At 43.3% G+C, this 17,144-nt stretch overlaps 1 protein-coding gene across 2 annotated transcripts in view; it reads left to right on the forward strand.

The window, feature by feature from the left end:
- Positions 1-17,144, forward strand: part of PCBD2 (pterin-4 alpha-carbinolamine dehydratase 2) — a 46,507-nt gene that overhangs the window by 3,227 nt on the left and 26,136 nt on the right. The gene's annotated exons all lie outside the window — the stretch shown is intronic.

Here is a 17,144-nt window from a genome sequence, read left to right on the forward strand (position 1 = left end):
ACGTATTCTTGTTAGTGCCATGGTCTGTTTTTGTCACCTTAGGCTGTAATTCTTTCTGATACTGCTGGTGGTCTGGTCCCATGTGGACCCAGGGTCCAGATCCTCTCTTCCTTAAGAATTCAGTGATAGCACTCCTGCCGCATTGACGCTGCTACCACCCGAGTGGGTCATTCTCAGCTCTAGGGGAAGGGGGTGGTTTGTGTCATTTGGAAAATCAAATTCTGAAACCACTATTGCTTTAATTTGGTATTGGTTAGGAGATTTAGTTTCCTCTCAAATTTTACATAACACGATAAGAGAGTGTGAGCTTTTTATGTTGAACAGAAGGGGGAATGAGTAAAAACAGTTAAGAAACACACACCAGCTTGACTGATTCCCCATAATTTTCTTGGACGATTGTCAAGTTTTCTTTCTCCTTGTATGTAGTTGTATTTCTGTCTCTAAATCGTTGCCCAGCCTGCACCCTGGGCTCATTTTCCCCAAGCCCAGTAGCCAGCTCTTGAAGCTTTTCTTAATAGCTGACCTCCCTGTGGAGACTCAGCCTGACTAAGGTACCTGTCCCTTTAGGGTCCCACCCTGTTTAGAGAGTCATCTCCCATGACTTACCCTTCAGTTGTTACTCCATTGCATTCATACAATTCAATGCTGTGGACTCTTTCATGTTTGTTCAGTTAGTTTGGTAATCCTCTGGACAGATTTATTGTTTTTATTTATATGAGGTGTCAGCATCTAGAAGGCAGAGACCATGTTTGCTTAAATAACTCTCTATTGTACCTAACATAGTTCTGGGTACAAACAGGCATTTGATAAATGCAAACATTGATTACAGTGTTTGCTAGTTCTGGAAGGGTGTGTGAGGACCAGATTTCCACCAAAGAAAGCTTCAACATGTTTTCCTAGTAAATGCCTTTGGCTCCATCGAGCTACATGCCCTGTTCTGCTCTCCATCCTTCTGCCTGCCAGTCTTCTGATGTGAGTCTCCAACTCCTGAGGAAACTGGGACCAAGCCTACTGCCCGTCCCTGCTGCCCCGTGTGCTCAGAAGCTCTTGTCAGGGGCTTAGCACTCTGTGGCTGGTGGCAGGGAATCCCATTGGTACAGTAAGCTTGTGCATAAGCTCTAGGTAGCATTTTCCAAGCTTATTAAAATTCTTACATGTGTACAGCTTGACTTCTTTAAGCCTGAGCTAATTTATTGGGCTTGAACATGTGGCTTAAAGTACTTGAGTAGTGTCGCCTCAGGCTCTGCCCATGAGTCAGCCGTCCAGCCCCACTTGAGCCTTATGCCGGGGTGACTTTTGGAAATGGAGGGAAGGGACGCTGTCCCGGGCATCCTTGATTAATTGTAACATTATTCACCAGGACATTTAATAAGCTAGATTCCCCTCCCTCCCTTTCATTCAGCTTTTAGGAGAAAGAGGCCGATGAGAAGAAAATCAGCTGATGTCAGGGACCGTATTCAGAGAACCATCCTGGAGTCAGGGTTCTAGCCAGGCTTTTGTGACTTCTGCATGTACAGTGGCTTGTCAGTGCCCGCCAGCCAAAGGCCACCAGGAACACACCAGCGGTTGAACAAGCTGGTCTTATCCTTGTTGAAGCGAGGGAGAACACATACCATAGGGAACAGTGGGGCATCTCAGGAAGACAGTGTTACACTTATTACAGGATTTGGGTTTGTGTTAGTGATTTGGGAGAGTTTTTAAGGAATTAGGGCTTTGCTCCGGACTGGATGCTCTCAGAAAATGGGTAATTCTGTAATTCAGTTTTCTTTTCCTTAAATTGAAGTGCTTTTAAAAAATTTTTTTTGTTTAAGTGTAGTTGGTATACATATTATATTAGTTATATTAGTTTCAGGTGTACATATAACTCAGTATTTTAATAAATCCTACCAATAGGGAGAACAGACTAAAGCGGAAATTGGTGAAAAGCAATAGTTACTCATTATCTGGGAGAGGGGGGTGTTTGGTATTTTGTTTATGGTTTGTCTGTATTCAGATATCATCACAGAGTAGTCTTATTTTTGTCTTAATGTCCTAGAGGCCACCTGGTCACCTTACACACAACACAGGATTTGATCAGATAAAGGTAAAGGTTGGTGGTGACTCGTGGCCCAAGGCCCCGTCTGGAACCCCTGCGACCATCTCTGGGTCATGGTGGCCTCCAGGAGAGTGGCATTGTCTAACACTGATGTTTATGTTCAACACCAAGGCCTGGCATGAGAGCCAGGCCCGCTCCTAGCAACCAAGGTCTAGGTCAGCTCCCAGGTGTCAGCGCTGCTTTTCTCTTTCTCACCATTGATGCCGCGAGTGGCGATCCCGTGGCACTGACAGATCCTTACTTCTCTTTTATTTAGGAAAAGTCTACTTCCTAAAATTATAAAACAATAACATAGGACATTACAGTAGGTTGGTGTGACTAAAAAAATTCCCATTGTAAATACTTTCATCTTTTTTTTCTATTCTATTCTGTTCTGTTCTTTCTCCATAGGTATAGTTTATTCACAATGTGGCAGTGGTACATGCAGTGAAAAATTTTAAGTTAGTTTAATTTTTATTGTAAAAGTAATATTCATTAACTCAATAGATATTTATTAAGCACCTTCTCTGTGCCAGGCTATAAGCTCATATATGTAGCTTCCGTTCTAGTGGGGAAGCTAGACAATAAATAAATGAATAGATAACATGATTGCAGGCAGTGATAAGTGCCATGAAGAAGAATAAAGTAGGATATTGGAATGGAGAGAGGTAGAGCGGTGAGCACACTATTTAAATTTAAGATGGAGTGCTCTGGAAAGACCTGTTTGGGGAGGGGACATCTGAGGCCTGAATAATGTGAAGGAGCTCAGCATGTGAAAACCCAAGGAAGAGCAGTCCCGAGGGCGAGCAAAGCAACTGCAAACTTCCTGAAGCAGGAGTGATCTTAGCACGATGGAGAAGGCCACTGTTCTGGAATGCCAGAAAGGAGACAAGACTGGTGGGAGATGAGGCTGAAGAGAGCCCTGGAGCCTTGTCCACATGAGGAGGAGTCTGGATTTTATTCTGTGAAGGAAAGCTGTTGGAGGATTTCAAGCAGAGAAGTGCCATGATTTAGCTTATGCTCTAAAAAGATCACTCTGGCTGTTCTGCCGAGAGTAGACAGTAGGGGGGCAAGAGTGGAAGCAGACAGACTGTATAGGTTGCCGTTGCAGTAGGCTAGGCAAGGGGTGATGGGAGACTATGGAGGTAGCAGTGGAGTGGACAGAAACGTGGGATTCCTCAGGTATTTTGAAGGCAGGTTGATCAAGGCTTGCTGTTAGATTGGATGTGGCGGGGAGATGGTGAAGGGGAGGGGAGGGCCAAGGGTGATCCCAAGGTTTTAATTCAAGCTATAGGGTGAAGGGTGGCACCATTGGTGTCGTTTACTGGTCTGGGGAAGATGGCATGAAGGACAGGGTTGGGAATTAGGTAAGAATCCTGTTTGGTACATGTCAGGTTTGAGATACTTATTGGACACCCAAGTGGCTATTGGGACAGCAGTTTGATATATGAGGTTGGAGTGCAGGCCGGAGATACCTGTTTAAGAGTGTCAGTGGGGATAATTGTGAGAGCACAGTCCCTAATCAACATGGGAGGACAGGATGGAATGGGCAGGTGGAGGTGCAGTGCCTGTGTGTGCATTGGAGTAAGAGGGCAGCGTATATGGGTATAGATGCCGATAGGTTGCTACATTTGTCCTGGGAGAAGATAATTCTCTTCTGATTGTTCCTATTGTTTTAGTGAGGTCATCTATTGAGAATGAGCAGGGGTGAGAGGGAGGAGTGTTGGAGATCTGGGAAGACAGGAAAAAGGAATGGAACAGTCATGTTGGAGACGGGGACTGTAACACTGAACTAACGAGGGAAATGTGGTCAATTGCTGGGTAGTTCTCAGTGTTCCTAGAATTGTATGGTTGAACATTTAAAGTGAAGATTTTGTATGTTTTGTCCAGCTATGCTCAGCTGTTGGGCACAGGCTCAGAGTAGGTGTAGAGTTGAGCTCAACAAGGGCTGAACTTTTGCCAAATGCGTGCAATGGAGGAACAAGGGGCAAGAGAGAGATTAAAATATGGGACCTTGGAGTCTAAGCTGGTGAGGAGGGAAGTGCGGCTGTGACGTGGAGACAGACAGTGAAGATGGGAGTGTCATCTCATATAATCTTTTTGGAAGCCAATTGCACAATGTCTCAACTTTTAAAATGCACAGACCCATTGTCCTCCCCTAGAAATTTACCTTCTAGATATAGTCCTGCAGGCACGCAAAATGGATATGTGAGGATGTCATTGTAGCCCTGTGGGCCTAAATCTTCTGTTGGGAGCAGGCATTTCCACGTGCACGTGCACACCTTGGGAAGACCATGCCGCCCTTCTGCAACCCTGCCTTTGGCAGGAGGTCAGGGTGGCCCACTGTGCTCCATGTGCTCCTGGCAGTGCCAGCACCTCTTCTGGCCTCAAGTCTGTAAACTGGAGGGAGCCACCCTCACAGCTGGTCCCCTGTCTCTTAAGAGAATTCAGCCCACACTGGGTTTTAGTGTGTGTGTGTGTGTGTGTGTGTGTGTGTAATATAATTAATATATATGTATTTAATCTTTGCTGAACATATTTGTAAAAAATATAGTTTCATTCGTTCAATAGGTTATGAACATTTTTCAGTTCTTTATGTAGTCTTTTTATTTTACTTACAATAAACCTTCAGGAGTAAGATTTTACTTGGTTGGGTGTTACCCTTTTTATTTTATTTTATTTTTAAAACTTTTATTTATTTTAAGTGTGTTTTTCCAGGACCCCTCAGCTCCAAGTCAAGTAGTTGTTTCAATCTAGTTGTGGAGGGCGCAGCTCACAGTGGTCCCTGTGGGGATCGAACTGGCAACCTTGTTAAGAGCACCGCGCTCTAACCCACTGAGCTAACCGGGTGTTACCCTTTTTAAATGGTTTGCTCATGCAGTGTGTGTAAGATGGAATCACAAATTTGCTTTAGAATTCATTGCTTTTATTTCTGTAGAAAGTGAACCACACATTTTAGAAACATTTTCAGTGACTCTGGGTGAAAAACCTATTTCTCAAAGCTTTGGGTTATTCTAGGTTTTGCTATAATAATAAATAGCCAGCAAAATACATTTGAACTTTTTTTTTTCTAATTAAGGTTTTATTCCAGGATATGATTGGTTCCTAACAGTCCACGTGCATTTGATAGCTCAGAATGGGTGCCAGTACTGAGAGATTGTAAATAGGAAACTTCCTAAGCAATCTAATAGTGTAGGTGGGGGAAGTGGCTGCAGGTTTCAGCTGCTGTTAGCCCACTGTCTGCGTGGTGGCTGTGTACCTGCCGCATGTCCTGGGTGCGTGGGTGGTGTGACGGCAACGGAGAGGCTGTAAGCAGTCACAGCATGGCAGTGCCAGGACTCGAGGCAGGTAGTTTCCGCACTTGGAGTGTTCAGACTCAGGGTGGGGTTGGCATTTGTTTTCCTTTTTTTCTTTGCATGTGGACATAAGGAGGGAAAGGTCTTGAAGGGACATATAAAGTTATTCTTACATGTGTGGCTTCTGCAGGGCGTTTGCATTTGAAAGAACGAAATGTCAGAAATGTGAGTGTCCCATAAAGATAAATGTTGTTATGCGTTGTCATGTGTGGAAACAAGCAGGAAGCTTACAAAATCAGAGGAAATTTTAAACTATACAAGTAGGTGCAGAAGGGCGGTCTTTGGAACCCAGGAAACAGCTACTCCAGATGCCAGCAGGTGGAGCCCTCTAGGACAGGAGCCCCGAAAGGCCAGGCGGCGACACAACCTCAGTCTCACTCCTGGGGACTGAGGCCGCCTTTTTCAGCATGGAAACACGCTTAGTGTCAGGAATAGATCAGCAGTGGTGGCCAGGAACCTCACCTGGTCTGGTACCTTTTGGGTGAATGAAGAATTCTGGGCGGAGGATGTAAGGAGTTTCCAGTTGAGAATGGAGAGCACTTTTGATTCAGGAGAAAGGGACAGAGTGTTTGTGAGAAAGCACTGTAATTCACTGCCTTCCTGAAGAAGCTTCTGTATCTTGCCTGTACTTTCTTAGGTGGGCCTGCCTGCAGGACATTCAGTTTTGTTAGATTCAGTCAGACCTACGAAATGGCAGTTTTACATGGTTCTGATAGCTTGTCAGGGTGGAGTATCTGTTGCAGAGCAAGGTCTAGGCTTTATTTGTTCCATATCTCGTTTGTCACATTTTGGTTATTGTAACTGCTGCCACTAAAAGAGTTTTAGAGCTGGAGTGGGCAAAGGTCTTCTGAATGCGTCGTCCACGGTGGTGATGGTAATGGCGGGGTGGTTCTCTACACCTAGTAGCAGGAGCATCATATGGGAGGTTGGGATTTGTAAAGTGTTTTTCTTCCAGTGCTCAGAGTGCTGAGCAGTTGCTGTAGAGCAGTTGGAAATGACTCTTGCTGACTTACTTTATGAAAGTGTTTCATTGAGAAATTTGATAATAGGCTATGGTGAACGTTTTGAAACACTTAGTGATGTCAAAGGCTTGATGACATCAGAAGAAAGACAACAACGTCCTGCAGAGGACTGAAGATCTTAACAGTCCTCTGCAGGACGTGGGTGGAGGTCTCCAAGCTCTGACTGTGAACGCATCAGCTCAGGTTTTGTTGTTCATTGTTGTGCACCATAATTGGATGCAATCAGAGTTATGAATCAGTAATGCAATAATGTAAATGTCACATCCGAACACTCTTGAAAGCGAATACTCACTCTGCCTGATGAGAGTCGGGGAGCACTCCCGGAGAGGAGGGTCCCAAGGCTCAGACATCGTATAGATTAGACAGTGTCATTTTGCTTTTAAAGGACAGGCTGAGGTCTGTGTGTCTGGGAAAGTGAACACTTGTATGGTTATCACACACAGTGGCTTCTACTTAGCGTGTGCCCACGATAACCACAGCCACCTAGAAATCTGAGAAAGTGTCCTTAGTTGTCATTGTCATGGAGAATAGATAACACTCACATTTTAGCAAACTGTACCTAAGATTTCAGATGCTATTAAAAATATCCGGGTGATGTATTCATGTGAGGATTCACTTTGGAGTGAGTGAGTTCCATGAAGCCCCAGGCAGGCAGGTGGTCGTTGGGACTTCAGTGTTGGTGTCCACCAGGGAAATTAGAGTCCAAAATACTATCATTTGGAGTCTTGCTTCTGCTGTTTATGTTATACAATAGGCTTAGCCCTGATGTGTATTTGTAAAAACACATGCAATAGATAGATGAGGGGAAATGTAAAACGTGTCAAAATGCAAATATGACAGCACATGGCAGTGTGAAAATGCTGTGGTCATTACACCATCCTTTAATAAAAATGGACTTTTGGCTGCATCATTTTTTTCTTAGTCACAGAGTAAGTCTTTTGTGTACGGAACTTAGCCTGAGTATTTTGTAAAAGTCAAACAGCCTAAGAAATATAATTTCCTCAACAGTCTTTGTCTTGCCCTTTTACAGATGGCATAAAATCAGGTGTGTAAAAAATAAAAAGCAGTTTGAGCTGACGTGAAAGGTATTTCAGATTTATGCTTTGCAGATGATATTGGTATGATTAATGCATTCATTGCTTTTTTTTATTGCTTTTCACAGATAATGTACATGATGCGTGGAAAATGTTGTGGGTTCTAAATCTTTGCCAGGTTTAGACTGTGAATATCAACAGATGTTATCATATAAGTACTATAATCATTATAAAAGAAAAAATTTGTCATGAAATGCATTGACATAAATTTCATTTATGTAAATTGCCTTCATTAGTATAAAACCTTAGTGTAGCTGTTAGGGTTTGTGAAGCACTTTAGATGAGATTAACTTGGTATAATGTGGTCACAAATGGGTTGCTTTAAATTTAACTGACAAGAAAATAACATTCAAAAATTAGGGAATTACTGAGGCATTTGTTTTCAGCCTGCATTGCTGGTACCGCTTAAATAGGTTGAATATGAATTAATAACAATGGACTGCTGGCTCAATAATTATAGAAAATAATTTACAGGAGACCTTAAATAATGACTTAAAAGTATTTTGGTCTTGTTCTTTTCTGTTTTTCTTGGGTAGGCCAGCCCATGGCTTCAGTATAGCCATTATCGATAGTGTTCAGGTTTGCACAGCAAGTAATGTTGGTAGAGTTTTGGTGCATTAGGGCCATGATATAGAAACTTGGATTCAGCTGTTTTAAAATATCAGACGTTGGGTGCCTGATGGAATGGCCTTATCAGCTAGTCAGCTCTTCCTAGCAGCAAATACAATGCTGCACTCATGTTTCTGTCTCTGGGTGGTGACCAGTTGCCCTCTGTCTTCAGCTGGTAGTATTCAACCCAGTGGTGTGGACAGGTTGGGGAGGGTCTTCTTCCCTGGCTCTGACATCTTTGTTCTTCTCTTTTTTCTACATCCTTTTCAACAAAACAAAGCAGTACATCTTCTCCCCTGTTTTGCAGACAATTTACCATCATATTGCCCTTCTGCTCTAGGCTGGAATGAGCCATTCGAACTAATCCACTGAATTTTTTTTTTTAATTTTATTTTATTTTTACATCCCTCACACCGTGAACCCCTCTCCCCCTTAATCCACTGAATTTTACGGAAGGAATCGAGACCATGGGATTGCTTGTGGTCACACTGGGTCATGTTCATAGGAGGCACCAGATTCACATCTCTGATTCCTGCAGTAATATTTTTAGATCCTACTGTGATGCAGAAAGGTATTTTTGCTTTTATTTTTGTTTTCTTTTCTAGGAGATATCTGATTTTCCAAGGACTATCTGTTGGATTACTTTTCTACCTTAACTGGGTTTGACCACACTTCCCTGAGAAAGGTGTTTACCAGCTAAAACAAACAAAGCTGTACTTGTGTAGGAGTAACCGAGGTATCACTGTTGAGCCATCAGAGGTCATTTAATTGTATCATTCAAATCACTACCATCAAAACAGCAAACACCGCTTATGAATATGTTTGCTTCTGTGCTCTCGGACTGCAGGGCAGGAGCATGGCCTTCTCCCATCCCGTTCATCAGACTGACTTCATATGCCCTGTCCTCGCCATTGCAGCCCTGGCTGTGGACACGCACCAGACATCTGGAGCAGACCCAGTCAGGGCTGGGCTGGGTGCCACGGGTCTTCACCAAGAGCCAGCCACCCTAGCTCCATGGGGATCGGTAGTGCAGTGGGGTCCTTGAGCTGGCAGCCACTGAGGGGCTAGCACCGCTTTGGGCCCAAGGCGAGGAAGGAGGAAAATGCAAAAGAAGTACATGATTCTGCTTCCGCCCAGAAAAACGCCCATTTTTGTTAGGGAGGTGGCACATCTGGATTGTACAAGATAGTTGCTTTGAAAATTGCCATGTTAAGCAGGCACTGACACGTGAAGTATTAATGGTAATAAGCTGAAGGAGGTATAGTCCAGGATGGCTGCCTGGAGAAAGGGGAGTTTGAGTTGGTCCCCAAAGTTTGATAGGTTTTTTTGAGGGAAGGAGCTAAGGGAGGGGGCAGCAAGTGGCATAGGTCAAGGACAGAGAGGAAGAAGGCACACCTGATTTATAATGTGCTGGGAGCAAGGGTCCTTTGTGTTCTGTCTCTGGATTTAGCGTTGCCTTAGGTTTAGTGTATCCAAAAACCAACTCTTTTTTATTTTCTTTTTTTAAAAAAAACTTTTATTTATTTAAGTGTGTTTTTTCAGGACCTATCAGCTCCAAGTCACGTAGTTGTTTCAATCTAGGAGCTCACAGAGGCCTATGTGGGGATCGAACCGGCAACCTTGGTCTTAAGAGCACTGAGCTCTAACCAACTGAGCTAACCGGCCGTCCCCATAAGCCAACACTTGTTTTTCTCTTTCATCCAACTTTCTTGTTTATCCCAGCTGTACCATCCTTTCAAGCACACAGACCTGAAACTGAAGAATTACCTTGGTGATCAGTCTTCCTTTAGTGTCTTTCACCAAGACTGTGCTCTGGGTTGGGTACACGTTCCCTACAGCAACCGCTCGAGTTGCTGTAGGAGCTTCCTGACGGCCTTTCACCTTTCACCTCTGCCTCCAGTAGCCCGCAAGCTGCTTTGTTGTGACCAAGTTGGTCTCTGCTCAGAAAATCCCAGTTCCTTCTTATTATATCTTATACCATCTTCTCAGAGGTTTTCAAAGCTGCCCACAGTCTGGCCCTAATCCTACCACTCACTACTTCTCTACAAGAGGCCTCTTTACTCTGTTAGAGATTAGAACTCTAAGTCACCTAGTCCTTCCCCTCACTGAAGAAGTGGGGCGACTGAGGCTCAGACAGGGAGAGCACAGAGTATTAGTGGCCGTGCTGGAGCTGGAGCCCAGACCCCCAGCAACTCAGTTCAATTCTTTCCTACTTTATGCAAACTGTTCTTGACCTTGCTATGCTCCATCCTACCCATCCTACCCCCGTCTGTCACATTGCACTCATTTCTAGAAGGTTCTCCTAACTCTTAGGCACTCAACACTAATAAACTATTATTACACACGTGCTGTAGGCTAGGTACTGTGCTCGACACTGGGGGTGCAGTGTGAGCAAAGCTCATTTTCATGGAGCTTACAGTATAGTAGGGGAGGGAGAGCATAAACAAAGAAAACAATGAATATATACCATATTTTGCTGTGTATAATGTGCACCCATGTTTTTGGCCCAAACTTCCAGGGAAACAGTACTACCCATGTATAATGTGCATCCTTATTTTCCCCCTCACAAATTTGGGCAAAAAAGTGCACATTACACACGGCAAAATATGGTAATTGCAAATTATCCTAAGTGCCATGAAGGAAAATCCTAAGAGCTAATATTTGATGAACACTCAAATTGTGGACTGGGCATATTGTAAGGACTCTACCTGTATTTATTCATTTAATCCTCATAAAATCCTGTGAAGTAGATGATATTTCCTTCATTTTACAGATGAGGAAACCGAGGTTCAGATTAAGTGACTTGCCCAAGGTCCCACTGCTACTACGCAGTGGAGTCAGGATTTGGCTGCAGGCAATCCAATCCCTATCTTTCCAGCATGGATACTACCTCTTCAACAGAAGGGTGTCGTGAGAGGGATGACCAAATTCAGTTTGAGGAGAGTGGTCTGGGAAGGCCTCTCTAAGGAAGCGATAAGCTGATGCACTTTTTTTTCTTTTTGCCCATTAAGTCTTTTATTTGCACATATGTATTACATCCGTAGGAAAAGAATCTCAGGATTTTCTTCTTTTTTCTTTTTTTTAAGGGGAACATGACTTTATTGGGAACAGTGTGTACTTCCAGTACTTTTCCAAGTCAAGTTGTTGTCCTTTCAGCCTTAGTTGTGGAAAGTGCTGTTCAGCTTCAAGTTGTTGTCCTTTCAGTCTTAGTTGTGGAGGGAACAGCTCAGCTCCAGGTCCAGTTGCTGTTGTTTGTTGCGAGGGAACAGCCCACCATCCCTTGTAGGAGTCGAGGAGTTGAACCGACAACCTTGTGGTTGAGAGCCCGCGCTACAACCACCTGAGCCATCTGGCCACCCAGGAGCTGAACGGCAGCTCTGGCGGACGGCGCAGCTCACTGGCCCATGTGGGAATGGAACCAGCAGCCCCATTGCCCAGAGCTCGCACTCTAACCAACTGAGCCACCCGTCTACCCCGAATCTCAGGATTATCTGTCCTGTGTGTTTTTGCCTTGCTTCTTCCCCCCTTCTTTCTCCCGCCTCGCCCCACCCCACTCCGGTTCAAGCTGTTGTTTCTCAGTCTAGTTGTGTAGGACACAGTTCCCTGGCCCATGCTGGTATTAGGAGCCTTGCGCTCCCCCCGGCTGAGGCCGTTGGTCGCCAGTCATCGGTTGGCCGCTCACAGCAGCTCACGGCAGCTGTCACCGGCTGCCTGCCGCTCACACTGGCCACCGGCCGCTCATGGCAGCACACGGCAGCCGCCGACAGCACACAGCAGCCCAGGGAAGTCCACGATGGTTGCCTTGCTTCTTCCTGGTCCATGATGCCAGCGGAAGTTGTTAGTACAAGGGATGGGAGCAAGTTATTCTGCCTTTGTTCTAGATCTCTGAGTAACACATGAAATCTGAAGCTGATTGCTCCATACTTGTTTAACCTGCCTGGGAAGTTCACAGCACTTCCTAGCTGTGTGATCGTCCATGATTTCAAATTCACCAGTGTGACCATCATGACAGTTAGAAACCAGACAGTGACTTTGGAGCATGGTCTAAAAAGAACCTGGTATTTGTCTCCCTTCTCAGCATTGTTGGTGCTGTTGAGAGCATCGGCCAGGACATTCATGCGCACCATTATGGCGGCATGGAAAGAGGACGGGAGGGGCGAGCGTGTGGTTTTGGGAAGTGGGCAGGCGGTCGCTAGACTTTCAAAGCTCCCCTGCTACCCCCAAAAAGACTGCCTAGTAGAAGGAGTTGATAAAAGGTTGATGCATTTTCTTAAAAACTGATCCGAGGACTCAGAGGGTATAGTGGAAGGGGTAGAAGTCTCATGGGGAGAATAGTAAGGAGCCTGCTGCATTCATCCAGGTGAGACATTATCGCTAGGGTGGGCACACAGGAGATTGTAGACGGGGGCAGTACCAGGGGAGGCAGAGAGGTATACAGATTGGAGCTATATTTCAGAGTTTAAATGGGTAGGAACCAGTGGAACCATAGAAAATGCAAACATTAGGAGAAAACCCAAGTTTCTCTAGGTAGGAGTGGTGATGGGTTGTGAGGAAGAAGGTTGTTAAGAATGACTCCCAGAACTGGGTGTTTGGAAGTGTCATTTACTGACCTGGGGAATTGTGGGAGGAGGAATAGAGTTGGGATTCAGGAATCGAGATTTCTGATTTGGGTGTTGCTAAGTGTACGTTGCTGTGAGACATCCACATGTGAACTTCAAGAAGGTAGTTTTATATCTGAGTTAGGAACTCAGTAGAGATCTGGGTTGGAGATAATTGGGGAGTTATAGGTGTATATGGGAAAAAGCCAAGGTAATAGATGAGATCATTCAGGCAGAAATTGTGGTGTGAGAAGAGAAGAGGGCTCAGAACTCAGTCCATTTAGGGGTTGGACAGAAAAGGAGTTACTGGCAGAAGACTGAGAAAAACTTGTTAGTGACGTTGGAGGAAAATCCGGCCAGAGTTATATTACAGAATCCAAAAGAAGGTGGTGTTTTAAAAAGGGAGGAATCGATTCTGCTGAGACTCCAAGTAAGATGAGTACAAGGATGACCACTGGATTAAACAGCATGAAGGTCATCAGTGACCATAGCAAGGATGGTTTGGGTGGGGAGGGGGTGCTGGCCAGCCTGGAGAGGAAGTGCAGCTCACATGCCTGCCACACAGCCTCGTAGCCATAGACATTAGTCTGTTGTTTATTCTTTGCATTTAAAATTCAGCCCTACAGTTATCTTACTTGTTTGTCATGTTCTTTCAGCCTTGTTTTGATGAAGAACCTGTGAACATTAGAGCTAAAAGGGAAGAGGCAGCCAAGGTCTAGAGGTAAAGTGGTTTGCTCAAGTTGACAATAAACCAGTGTCAGAATTAGGATGTGACTAAGTGCAACTTTGGTCATGAAACAAAGAAACGTAACTACTCAACCTGTTATGTTTCTCCAGCTCCGATGTAAGCACTTGGAGGGCAGAGACTTGGGTTGTGCTTGTGTACCTCTGCCAGGTACCAGCCCCGTGTTACCTAGGTATATTTTTAGTGCACGAGGTCCTTTGATTGCATTCCCATAGAGGATCCTAAACAGTGTCCTTAGCCCCAGGGGAACATAGAGTTTCTCATCTTTTTCTCTCCTACAGGTTATTACCTAAAACCCTTACTCCTCAGGGACTTCTCCTCTCCCTCATTTCCTTACTCCCAGATGCAGATGGTTCCGGATGGTGACCAGCTGATTTGGCCGCTAGGTTGCTGTGTATGACGGGATCATCTGTAGTGCAACGGCACACTTCCCAGAAGAACAGTGTTGATTGCTTTGTTCTGTAGGCAGTATTGAAGTATCCGAGAAGGAAATGAGCCACTTGTGGCATCTCTGATAAATTGCCTCCAAAAACGAGAGACTGAGGTGGGCACTTACTCAGTACTTTTGGCTCCACAGCTTCTGCTACCCACAACCAGTCATTTGTGAATCTCGTTGTCCTGAGGTCCCATGGCAGATTCTACCAAGACTCCACAATGTATCACACTGGGAGACTGCCAGTTGGATTAGGCACTCATTTCTGTTTCAGGACAGTTGTTTTTATCTCAGAGCCCTTTTCCCCGTTTCCTTTTCTGTGACCACTGGTCCAGTGCTCTTGGCTGGTTTTTCTTTTAAAATCATATAACTTGCTGGCATTCTAGATAGAAAAGCTTAACAATTCATCAGATACATTTTTTTGGAATTATTTTTATAAACTTTGATGTAAAAATGCTTTAAAGTCATTCTGTATACAGGTAACTCTTAATGTTGCATTCTTTACCCAAAATGCAGCCAAATCAGTTTTCTTCCTGACAGTTTGGAGAGTCACAAAGTATTTAATGAACTAATGAGTGTTTCGAGTGTCTTTGAGGTGTTAGTAGCTCATTGTCAGGTGGCCTATGAAGTTTGCTTATAGTGGAAACGGTGAGGGAAGTTAAGGAACCTGCACAAACTCACAGAGGAAGCAGGCAGTGGCCATCCTTCCAAGACCAGCCTCCCCACACGAAGGCGGCAGCTTTTCTCCAACCTAAGTCTGTATTTTGAAGGGTTGTGGGAAGCTTCAGGAGGTGGATTGCAGTTCGGTTTTGGAGTGTCTTAGACCTTGGAATGAACAACACTGTGTTTAAAATCGAGTCTGTTTCTTTGTTCTGTTTAGGAAAAAATGTTTATTTTGGAGGACATAAAGGGGGATATGTGTTCTTTGCATATTTTGAAGAAAAGGGTAGCCAGCTGCTGATAGGAATTTGACCTATAAATTGCTACATGGCTCCTCATGCCCTGCCCTGAAAGTGTTCATTTATGATACTTGATCAGTTATTTGTCCTAAGTTGATTACAGATTGGTGTTTAATTTCTATCTAGAGGGAGAACTCACTTCCAGATAGAAGGTCTGCAAAGAGCAGCTGAAAACTTTACTCGGCAAATGAGAACTCTGCATAGAGGAGATAAAACTTGTCTTGTGATGTGAAAGCTCAGCTTTTTGAGCCACTAACCATACAGCTATGGATACAGAGGCGTAGAAGAGAGGGCCATTTTATTTCTGAGTGTCTTAAAGTATGCTTCTGTTATCTAAGCTTGAGAATGAGTATCTTCCTATTGGTTTAAAACTGCAAGCTTTAAATAGAGGGGGTTTAACGTTTATGGTTTACTCATACACCACAGAGGTCAGTCAGTCTGCTCAATCTTACAGGGGTGCTATCACCATGTTACATTTATGTGGTCTGTTTAGCTTGGTGGTAAATACATTTTTTGTTGGTTTTTTTTCCTCATTGTATAATATGTTTTACAGTATGGAAAAGACAGAAAAGTACAAAGAACGAAAATATAACTGTAATCCTTCCCACTTGAAAAACAGTATGTGTGAATGTGTGTTTTGTGTGTATATATATATATACATATATATATATGTATATATATACATATATATATATATATATATTTGGGGTCATATTGTAGATTTTTTTGCTCAGTTGCTTTTTCACTTAATGTATGGTGAACATTTTTCTGTGCATATTTTACTTCATAATTTTTAATAATGAGATATATATAATATTCCGTTGAATGGAAAGGCCATATTTAATTTAGCCAATATGTTTCTACAGTAACTAGTCATCTTCACAGATGAGGCTTTGTGAACCTACCTTTTCCAAATGCTCCATGTAAATGCTGTCACTTGATCACACAGGGAGTCATACCAGGTTCTTCTTGCCTAAGGTACTCAGGATATTGATGCCCACTGAGATCAAGCATAGATCCAATTACTTGTTAAACACACACACACACACACACACACACACACACACACACACACACAAAACCCCAGAAATTATTGCCTAGGTTGAACTGATCAGATTCAACTACAAAATCAAGCCCTTCAAGTTACTTGAGAAGGTCAGAAGGAAAATGTTACGTTATAGAGCTTTGTAACTACCATTCTTAACGCTTATGAGGTGGGGTAGGGAATATTTTCATAGAAATGTTTCTCTTTTAGAGAGTATTTTCAGATAAAGAGGACTTGTTTAATTCGGGAAGAGTTATTTCATAGGAAATTAAATCTTTGTAAATCCTCACTTCCACATTTGCCTGTCCTCTGGCAAATGATGGCTTTCAAACGGTTCAGGAAAGGTTTCTTAAAAGGAAATACTTTTATGTTTTATACATATTCATCTTTTTAGTTTTGAATTGGATGGGTAACAGAAAGTTGTATTTACTCTTTGTGTTTGTCTACGGGAGGTATTGCTGGTTCTGAAACTCAGAATGGTAATTACTTGTGATTTTTAAAAAATTTCACCCAGTGAGAATGTTTCCTTGGGCGTGATGAATGACTCCAAAGAACTTGAAAACCACACAACCAGTGACGCTGGCCAGGCGCTGGAGAGTGGCTGCTGCTTAGAGATCAGTAATTGTTACGTCTTGGTTTGGTATGCTTGGTGGTGTCTAATCACGTTGTGTGCTTGGGAACCATGAAAGAATTTTCTTTTCAAGTCTTAGTGCATCATTTTTTTCGACCTTGATCAAAGGTTAGAAAACTAGTATTATATACATAGCCAGGGTATTCATAACTGTCTTACATTCTTAATCTTTTGGATATTTGGTTGAAATATATCTACGCCTCTTAAATATTGAAAGTATAATATCCTCTAACCTACAACTGTAGAGTTAAAATGAATTTTATGTGAAATATTTAGTTGTGGACCACATCTTCAGCTTTTTATGTGCCACAGTGGTCTTGTTTTTTTTCCCCCCTTTCCATTGTCTGATAGTGAGGTCATTTTCAGTCCTCTGAGAAATTCTATTCCCAGCCAGATGCGGCTCATATATTAAAAGTAGCACCTGTGGCTAATATCACAGCAGCTTACCATAAATTTACATGGTAACTAGGATTATATCTGTCAAGACTGTTAAAAAACATCTAGATTTAATTTGATTTCCAGTATTCTAGAAGCTATCCAACATTTTGCTTCATAACTATATTTTAAAAGTTAAAAAT

The sequence above is a fragment of the Rhinolophus hipposideros genome, assembly GCF_964194185.1.
Source record: "Rhinolophus hipposideros genome assembly, chromosome: 23".
NCBI classification, from domain to species: domain Eukaryota; kingdom Metazoa; phylum Chordata; class Mammalia; order Chiroptera; family Rhinolophidae; genus Rhinolophus; species Rhinolophus hipposideros.